This window comes from Anguilla rostrata, chromosome 17, assembly GCF_018555375.3.
Source record: "Anguilla rostrata isolate EN2019 chromosome 17, ASM1855537v3, whole genome shotgun sequence".
Classification (NCBI taxonomy): Eukaryota; Metazoa; Chordata; class Actinopteri; order Anguilliformes; family Anguillidae; genus Anguilla; species Anguilla rostrata.
In genome coordinates this window covers 4507103-4516706 of record NC_057949.1, presented here as the reverse complement: position 1 = coordinate 4516706, position 9604 = coordinate 4507103, and the positions used below count along the sequence as shown (strand labels likewise).

Genomic DNA, 9604 nt, shown 5'->3' with positions numbered 1-9604 from the left:
CTGTTGTGGCTGTCCATCAAGTTCATGGTTCATGACTTACTTGATAGTGAATCTTATCATCTGAGAATGCGAACAAATAAATATGAAAAAATACATATAGTAATAATACTTCTGAATAAATAAACAATAAATTAATATTAAAATAGTTTTTTTACTAATTTATTTATTAATCTTCTCTCTTTATGGTTATTATAATTTACTCTCCATATCTTGCAGCATCTGAGTCAAAGTATGGTCAGAGCACACAAGTTCATGCAACCTGTTCATTAAAACATACTGAAATGACTGTAAAACACAGAATCTCTGTCTGTTTCAATTGTTTAACAGAGTAGAGTGCTCTACCAATAAACCAAATCAGTATTTACTAAAATCAGTAGATTTATATGTACACACACACATTATCCATGTTTATACTGATATTGTGATATTGTGTTTTTATTTATTTCAGTCATGAAACTCATCCACATGGAAAATATAACTGAAAAAGAACGGTGGGAAACTCATCAATATGGAGAATTAAAATATTTAGCCGGAGTGTGGTAAATGGTAAATGGACTGCATTTATATAGTGCTTTTATCCAAAGCGCTTTACAATTGATGCCTCTTATTCACTTATTCACCCATTCACACACACACTCACACTCACTCACACACCAACGGTGAAAAAAAGGCTGCCATGCAAGGTACCAATCAGCTCGTTGGGAGTAGTTAGGGGTTAGGTGTCTTGCTCAGGGACACTTTGACACGTCCAGGGCGGGGGATCGAACTGGCAACCCTCCAACTGCCAGACAACCGCTCTTACCTCCTGGAACTACTGGTCTATCCAAACATTCACAATATGTGCAGTACAGTGTGTAAACTTCTTTTCCCTCCCTCCCTCCTTCCCACTTAACCCAAAATGTCTGCTTATATTCAGTATTCTACTCTCTGTTTTACACAATGATAGAGAATATTTTACTCAGATATAGTGCATTTTACTCTGAGAGTAGATTTCACTATAATGGAGTTCATATACAGTGAACTCTATAATGTTTTGGGCAAAGGCATACATATGGCTCTGCGCTCCACATTTGTTTATTTGTAATGAGTTGTGGTTTTGTCGAGTTTTAAATGCACTTTTCAGTTATTCATCTCCTGGTTCCAAATCAGCATAGGTTTAAATTGTATTGTTAACTCACAGACATTGGAAAGCAACAAAACAACAAGTCTATCTCCATGTGGCATGGTTCTGACATCTACATATAGAATATAAATAAAACATATAGAAGGATAAAGAAAATAAGACCTGGTTTCCACTTCGCACATGATTAGTGACTACCCAACAAATTACATAAATGAAATGGTTCTTCACTCTTCATTATTGACAAAATAAGTGTAGGCCTATTGAAAACATGATGAAACCACAACTCATTCAATCCCACATACAATATTTTTGTTCCTAATTGGTTGCTGGTTCAAACATCCATGCACAGTATGTGCTTTTGAATCAGCAGTGTGTTGTTCTGGAAATACTGTAGATATGTCTTTGACTTTTCTTATTTCTCTGCCTCAGAATGGCTTCCTTGACTTTCATTGGCACAATTCTGGTCCTCATGTTGACAAATACCAATAAGAGACTCCAAAATCACAAGATTAGAATCAAGATCAGATTCTGAAAGCTGTCTTATACCTGCACTAAGGAAGCAAAAGAACACACCTGACTAATCAGGAAACACCTGTGAAGCCTTTTTCCCCAAACATCATGGTGCCCTGAAATGGAGGTGATGTATAAAAAGTGCTGTAGTTTCTACATGGAGAAGCCAAAAGATATGCAAGTATCCTTTAATGAAAGCTGTGGCTTTAACCGCACATGAATAGTTTGATTACAAATTAAAAAAAATTGTGGAATACAGATCCAAATAAATACCATTGTCCCAAAAACTGTACCTCTGATAGAGTGCATTAGAGTAGATTTTACTTAGATTGCAGGATATCCCTTTTGGATTTAGATATTGAATTTAGAAATTTGGATTTAGTGTTTTCCTGTGAATATTTTCTGTGTTTAAATCTGAGGTTGATTTTTTAACTCTCTCAAAGTTCAGAGTTGAAACTGAACTCTTATTGGCGTTATAATATTACTTCCATAGAGACCTTCGTCACATACTCAGATTTAGAGTCTCCAATTAGCCTAACCTGCAGGTCTCTGGACTGTGGGAGGAAACCCACGCAGATGCTGGGAGAACAACCAAACTCCACACAGAAAGGCGCAGGAGACCCTCTTATCCAGAGCGACTTACACACGTTTACCAGCACCAGCACCTTTGTTACGACGCCATGGGTCTAGGGGTGCATGGGGTATGTAACTGGATGTTAAGAATGCCGGGAGATGTTAATGCTGTATAAATGACGGTAAAAACAATAAATCAAACACAGACAAAAGCAGCAACTCAATGCACTAGTGTTTTACTGTGAGAACAAAAAAAACTACTACAGGACATACAAAACAACCCAGACACACACTACCAGGGTCAAAGGACGCTGGATGTTGCCAAAAGAACAGAAAAACAAGCTAGCTAAACCAGAGAGTAATTTAATCTAGTGTATCAAATACACAAACCAAAAGCCTATCTACTCTAACTAGCAGACTGAAAAAACAATTGGTTGGCAATCACCCCTAAGGACTAGTGGATCTATACATAACATAGCCTATGGGCATATGTACAGGAGCCCCCAGTCTTACCTGTTCCAAGCCTTGGAAGTGTACACAAAAACAAGACAAGTTCAAATGAATGATTAACATACAGAGTCAAATACCAATGCAACACAGAGCAAAAAGTCAGCCATCCATCATGGCAAACAGTCAAGGCTTATATAGTAGAGGTGGCGAGTTCTGATTGGTTGATTCAGAATTGACACGGAGGTCGGGGATTGGTGAAGGCGAGACTTGGTGGATGGTGATTGACAGGCGACGCAGCCAACGAAGATGATGGCAGGTGAAGGCAGGGAAGTCCACACAAAAGAAAAAACACATGGCACGTAACAACCTTACTGTATTACATTAATTGCGATGCTGTTATCTTGAGAGTGCACACAAGTTTACTTCTTAATTTTTTAATGGTCTTTTCCATGTTGTGTTTTTTTTTCTTCTTTTTAACCAATTATCTTTAATATTTAAAAACATTCACATGCCTGCATATATGGCAGATGGTCTGTTTTCTCTGCTCTCCAGACCTGACTGGGTCTTATGTTTTCATAGGAAGCACCGTGGAATTACATCAATTAGCTGTATTGACAGGTCGATATCATTCGTGCTGGCTAGAAAACCTCCCAGTATGCGTTACCAGCCTATGTGAGGATTAAGCAGTACTATCTGTACTTACCTGGCATCTGGCATCACAATGCATGCTTGTATATGCACTCCTTTAAAAAAAAGAAAGTGCCCTTAGTCTTTGGAGCTACGTATATTGTCTCTGCAGTTCCAGACTCAACAGGAATCATGGTTCCCAAAAGCATCTTATGAGTGAAATGTGAGCGCAATCGCTGTTTTTTTTTTATGTACCAGCTCCCCATCTCTCACATGATGATCCTAATGGAACCTGACTATTTATACTGCCCAGTGAATTGTTCTGTGTTAAATCAACTTTTTGTCCCACTAGACCTCACATAGACTCTGTTAAGTTAAATTAACCCTGGGCATGTTTCTGTGTAGCTACCTCGAGTTTCTCACAAGCGCAGTTCTCCACGGAGGTAATAATTACAGCCGATGGTGTGAACTCTCTCTCCCCGGCCTGCTGAACGACGGGCTGTCACGCTGCTTCGTGTGAAGCCATCGTTATCCCTCCCGCTGCCTGGCAACCTCAGCGCTTCTTTGAGTGGCTTCCTGACGGCAGTTCAGGTGAGTGACACCTCCGCCTCGCCACGGCGTGTCACCGGGTCAGGGACTGACAGCCGTGCTTCCTCCGAGAGGGAGAGGAAGATGAGAGGAGACGTGTCTGGCAGACTGTTCCCGTCCTGAACCCGCGTCCTCGCGCGCCTGGCACCCGGAACGTTCCGGAAGACGGAAGCGTGGGACAGAACGGAAGGAGCCTGCAGCACGTTATTCTCACACAGCCGGTGAGCGAGCGCTCCCAGAGCTGCTCGCTCGCCGCCAAATCTCATTTCCCACATAAACGTGTCTCAGCACCTAGCATTTATTCACCGGGAGGGGAAAATAAAACTGCATCAAGCCCAGAGGCTTCAGATGGCGTGGCCGGGCTGGATGGGCGTGGCCACTTAGCATAGACAAGGTCAGAGTAATGTTCACTGTGTGAACTGTTCTTAATGTGTTCATGGCTATGAATAATTGTACAAAATGTGTATTGTACCTTATCAGACCTGTGTTTTGTACTTGTTCCAATGACCTTTGGCATGCACTTATTGTACGTCGCTTTGGATAAAAGAGTCTACCAAATAAATGCAATGTGTAGGTGGATGGGTGTAGCTGGATGGGTGTGTCTGGCTGGGTTTAGCTGGATGGGTGTGTCTGGAGTGAGTGACAGGTGTGAGTGACAGGTGTGTGTGGGAGTGCATGCAGGGGTTGTGTTGTTTTCTGGTTGACGAGGTCCCGGCTGACGTTGCTGATGTGCGGTGCCGTCAGATGGGGGCGTGGGGATACTTCTCCTCAGAGGGAAAAGTGCCCACCATCTGTCTGCTCTCCCATCCCACCTGAGTCCCATCAGTCCTGCGGGCTTCAGAATCTGCACCACGATGGAGTCTTCTGGAATCACAGAAACAGGAGCCAGCAAACACACGTGTGGTAAAGGAATACGTTATGAGCAGCTGTTAAAAATATATGCATTCCAAAGATATGCTGTTTACATAAAAAGGGTTTAAAGAACTTCATGTTCTAGGCAGTACTTTTCTCGCAAAATTTGATTAAAAAGTGAATTAGATCTTGGATTTATTTTTTAAATTTCCCTGAATATCATATTGCTCTCCACGAAGGACACATGCACAATATTGTGTGTGTGCAAACAAATATCATGAAATAACGTACAGCATCCCCGTGAATACAGAAAATTGAAATTTACATCGAGTTACTGAAGAAGAAGAGCTCTCAAAAAGATTTTTTGTGATTTGTTAATGAACTTCTCAGTTTCCTCCTCCCTAAATATCAACCCAAATGGAGGTCACTGAACACTAGCGCCCTCTAGCTTCTCAGACTCTGCACTGCATTTCTGACGCAGTCTGCACCTGCAGCCAGCCACAGCAGCAGGTAAAGCCAAACAGGTGATAAAGTGGTTTAAAGATGATCTAATAAAGACCCATCCAGACCCCGCCCAATAACACTGCTCTGTTCATTTTTTTTTTTTACCAATAAATCCAAATGAAACACAAAACTCAGTCATACAAACAGTAATAGATTCAACCCTCAGCTTTGCAATTAGCTGGATGTGACTGAAGGCGCTGATTTTGTCTATGCCATGTAAAACAGTCACTGGTTTGCTGTTAACCTATTAGAGAAGTGAATGCAGTTCAGGAACAGTAAACTTTTGGGGGTGCTGGAGGAACACCAGTGACCCCAGAACCAAAACTGAAAGTTCCCAACAGTAAAAGGAAAAAGTGTGGATTTGGAGTGGGCTTTTAGGACACATTTATAGACAGATGTGTGCAGCTTACTTACTGAGTCTGAGCAAAAACATTGTTTAAGAGACACTGAACAGAGTGATTTAGTAGTCTTTCATCCGAGACTTCAGCAAAGGGTGCGTCTGAGCGACTAATCAAGGTCGAGCACATAATAGGGGCGGCCGTGTTCTCATAAGTGTGAACTTGTTTAGAGAAAAGGGCTATAGACGAATCAGAAAAAATGGCCAAACAAACCGTGCAATAGAAAGGGGCCCAATACGGAAATAGAAATAAACAAGAACGTAACCGTCCAGACCCACGGCGCAACTCACTTCCGCAGACGCATTTTAGCTGGCACCACCTGCGCATGCGTCCTACTAAACGAAGTACCACCTGCACATGCGTCCCACAAAAACGTCCCTGAAAGGTCTTGAGTGAGTGAGTGAGTGACCACAATTTGCCATGCGTAGCCCACGGCGGCAGTTCCTGCGCACCGTGGGAAAAACTGTGGGTCGGGTGGCAGAGTGACTGAATCAGATTCTGCTGAAGAGGAACTGTCACGTCTGGAACCGCTAAACAGAACAGAATCAGAACGCAGAATAACCCGAACGAAACCGCCTGGACTCAAACACTAGAGTTCGCATGGGGGGAGGGGACATTGCCGCATTGTGTCTTTTTATTCCAGTGTCCCCAGATGTGAAAGGGCTCCTTTCATGCTGAAATCATGTGGGATTTTCCAGGGACTGAATTATTCAAATTGCAACACCGCTAAACTCACATAAACCTCAAACCATCTTGCATATAAGGAATGTCAGTGCAGCTAGCCAGCTTCCAAACCAACATGCCGCTAGTGTCTTTTAATTTTGAGAGCTGTCAACCACCAATTTTAGCACATTTGTGTGTTATGTGCATCATGGCCTTTTTCTTTTGGTCCAAATGTTTATGGAATTAAAGCTATGGAGAGAGATCTTTTGAAGTGTGGTGTACAGGATGATTAAATCATCAGGGATCCAATCTGAAAGGAGGAAGCAGATGTCATGCATGAGTCTCGGGAATCTGAAATGCACAGGGGTGAGAGGGCCACGCACAACAGATGCCATCGAGTTTCCGCAATCCGTTACTGATCTTAGTGTAGCTGGAACCCATGGCAACATGCTCCGCTTGTAACCCTGTTTGCAGAATGCCCTGCTGTTGCCCCTGTTCTGCCTCCTGGCTTGTGGCACAATTACCTACAAAAGGGACACAAAATCACAAGTTTAACTACTTTGGTGAACAAACAACACAGAGAATTGTGTGTGTGTGTGTGTGTGTGTGTGTACAGCTTGCTTACCAAAGTTTGGAGTTTGGAGTGCAACCCACAGAGATTGTTGTTATGTGTGAGTGGAATTATAAAGAGTAGTCATGAAATTCCAGAACAGATTGGCCATCACTCTGCCCCTGAATTGGCACTGATTCCCATGATGCAGCACTGTACCCGTTGAAATTGGCGCTGGTTCCCATGATGCCACACTGTATCTGCTGAAATTGGCACTGGTTCTCATGATGCAGTACTGTACTTGCAGTGAGACCCTCCAGATAACATGAGGATCAGCCAGTCTGCACAGCTTACCTTTAGAGCCACTGTCTTTTTGCCCTTGATACCATGGGAAAATTCAAGCAACTCAGCCAAGACCTCAAAAAAAAAGATTGTGGACCTCTACAAGTCCGGTACCTCCTTAGGAACAATTTCCAAACAACTGAAAGTACCACAAGCATCTGTACAAACAGTTGTCTGCAAGTATAAAAATCTTGGGATCACACAGACACTGCATCGTTCTGGAAAGAGGCACAAATTAGATTTAATTGACCCTAATTGACTTAACACAGGAAATGTATGGTAACATGAAATGTGTGGAGTTGTGAAAAATTTTGAATGAGTTTGAATGTCTTTAGTTTATGTGCATGTCAACCTTTTGCCTCAACTGTAATTAACATTATTTAATTATTTGTAAAGCAAAGTGAGGGGTTAAATTATATAAGGGTGTGTGTGTGTGTGACATACATGTCTCCCAATTCCTTTTAAGGACTATAAAGAATGTTGAGTGTGTATTATGTAATCCAGTAATCCAGTATTGAAGACCCCCTTTCTGAACATCACTACTTCCAACAACCCTGAAAGGCAATGCATTATGACTACATCAGTTGCAATTTTTTGCATTTATGTATAATTTTCTGATGGAATAATGTAATGAAATGTAGTGATTTTCCAAAAACCATGGTAACACATCAATATTGTATCATTTCCAATTTCATATCCGGTTCTATTATTGCAAGCCTGGTATAAAAAGGGTTTTATCCTATTTTTATAGAACACTAGGGAAGTTAGAATAAACAAAGTGGTTTACAATGTTAACCAATCAAAGAAATGTACATCCTGAACCAATCAACAATGACACTGACCTTTTGAATTCACATAATAGTGCATGTAGCTAGATGTGTAGATATGGAAAGAAATAGTTTCGGCAATGGCAGACGAACAACCTGCTCCTGCAGTGCTGGCACTATGAAATTTCAAAATTCAATGTTAACTTACCTGGACTTTCTGTCTGCCAGCCAATTGTACCTTCAACGACTTTATCCACCAAAGTCGCTTGGTAGCTGTTATTGGTAGCAATTATAAGTCGGTATTCTAAAACTCTGCTTTCAATTACCAGTGGTGATTGTTAAATCAGCCTTAGAATGCCCAGTTAAGAACATTCTAATAACTTATTTGTGATCTCACGCCTTAAGGAGTTAAATGTTTCTTGCATTCCACACCTCCCGGTCCCGTGACTGTGACCAGGGCTCTCTACGCTGAGCCGCATCTTTTACAAAGCTTTATCAAATTTATGACATCATTTGGCTAAGCGATGCCCATTTGCAGGGAATTTATGAGCCTTCAGCAGCCACACCAGAGCGCAATTAACGTCTGGCTTCACCCAAAGGTGCTGTAAATTTCCCACTTTCAGAGGAATAATGTTCTGCCCGGCTGTAAATTGTCTACATTTGATCTGGTCATCTACAATCAACTGGATCTGCTGTGACTTGAGAGGGAAGCCTGCTAATGAAAATAATGAAACAACCCCATTGAATCACGGCATCACATTTCATCTGCTGCCATTTTCTCGTCTTCTGGTTTCTGCAGGTGAAACTGGTTAAACTGTAATTTAAATCTCTTTGAAAAGGTGCCTTCTTTTCAGTTTATTTTCTAATTCAGTCATATTACATGAACATATTAATTTGCTTTAATTAAAAATATATATATATTTCCCCCAATTTCTTCCTTTTAGAAGCTCACGATTAGCCGTTTGTGATGAATTTGCAATGAATGCGAGTCAAGAAACTCCAGTTTCCTTGATCTTAGTCGGTGTGTTTTTGGGGTGGGGAGGGGGGCATGCCCCCATGCTTTTGGTGGCAGTGACATTGATATATGACCTGTGTCCTGAGCTATCATTCATTTTATATTATTAGCACGTTCACTTCTGATTGTGAAATAATGATGAAGAACCACATGACTAATAGCATGTTAACCCCATTGCACCATAATGTGTGTCATGGGTAAAATAAGCCATGCAATGTCTTCTGTTGAAAATATAATCACGCACCCGTCTATGCTGTGATATAACTGAGCACTGTAAATTACTGAGACTGAACAAAAAGGCTCGATAACAGTGAAGGAACAAATAAAGCATCTGCAAGCCTTTGTTGGTAACCAGTTATGCTGACTGGGCACACCCTTGTTGTTCTGTTGGAAAAACATTTTCACTCATGGAAACTGACACTGACGTCAGGGGTGTGGTAAAGCACCCTGAAGCATACAGATCTGTTACTTCTTATGTATAAACACATTATCCCCCTGTTCTTTTTTAGGAGTGTGAGTTGGCAAGATTAGCAGATGGAGCACAGCAACGCAACAGCCTGCTTAGCTGTCGATAGTGTGCTTCCTGTAATCTGCATTGAATCACTCAGTGCATGGCCTCAGCCCTGTATGTGATGAAATACT

At 41.5% G+C, this 9604-nt stretch overlaps 1 long non-coding RNA gene across 1 annotated transcript; it reads right to left on the bottom strand.

Moving 5' to 3' along the window:
* Positions 1–4826: 4826 nt before the first annotated feature.
* Positions 4827–8442, bottom strand: LOC135243732 (uncharacterized). Its single transcript, XR_010326767.1, has 3 exons — positions 8156–8442; positions 6914–7187; positions 4827–6812 (listed from the first exon to the last, which is right to left on the bottom strand). It is a non-coding gene; the product is annotated as an uncharacterized LOC135243732 (long non-coding RNA).
* Between the last annotated feature and the right edge of the window lie 1162 nt (positions 8443–9604).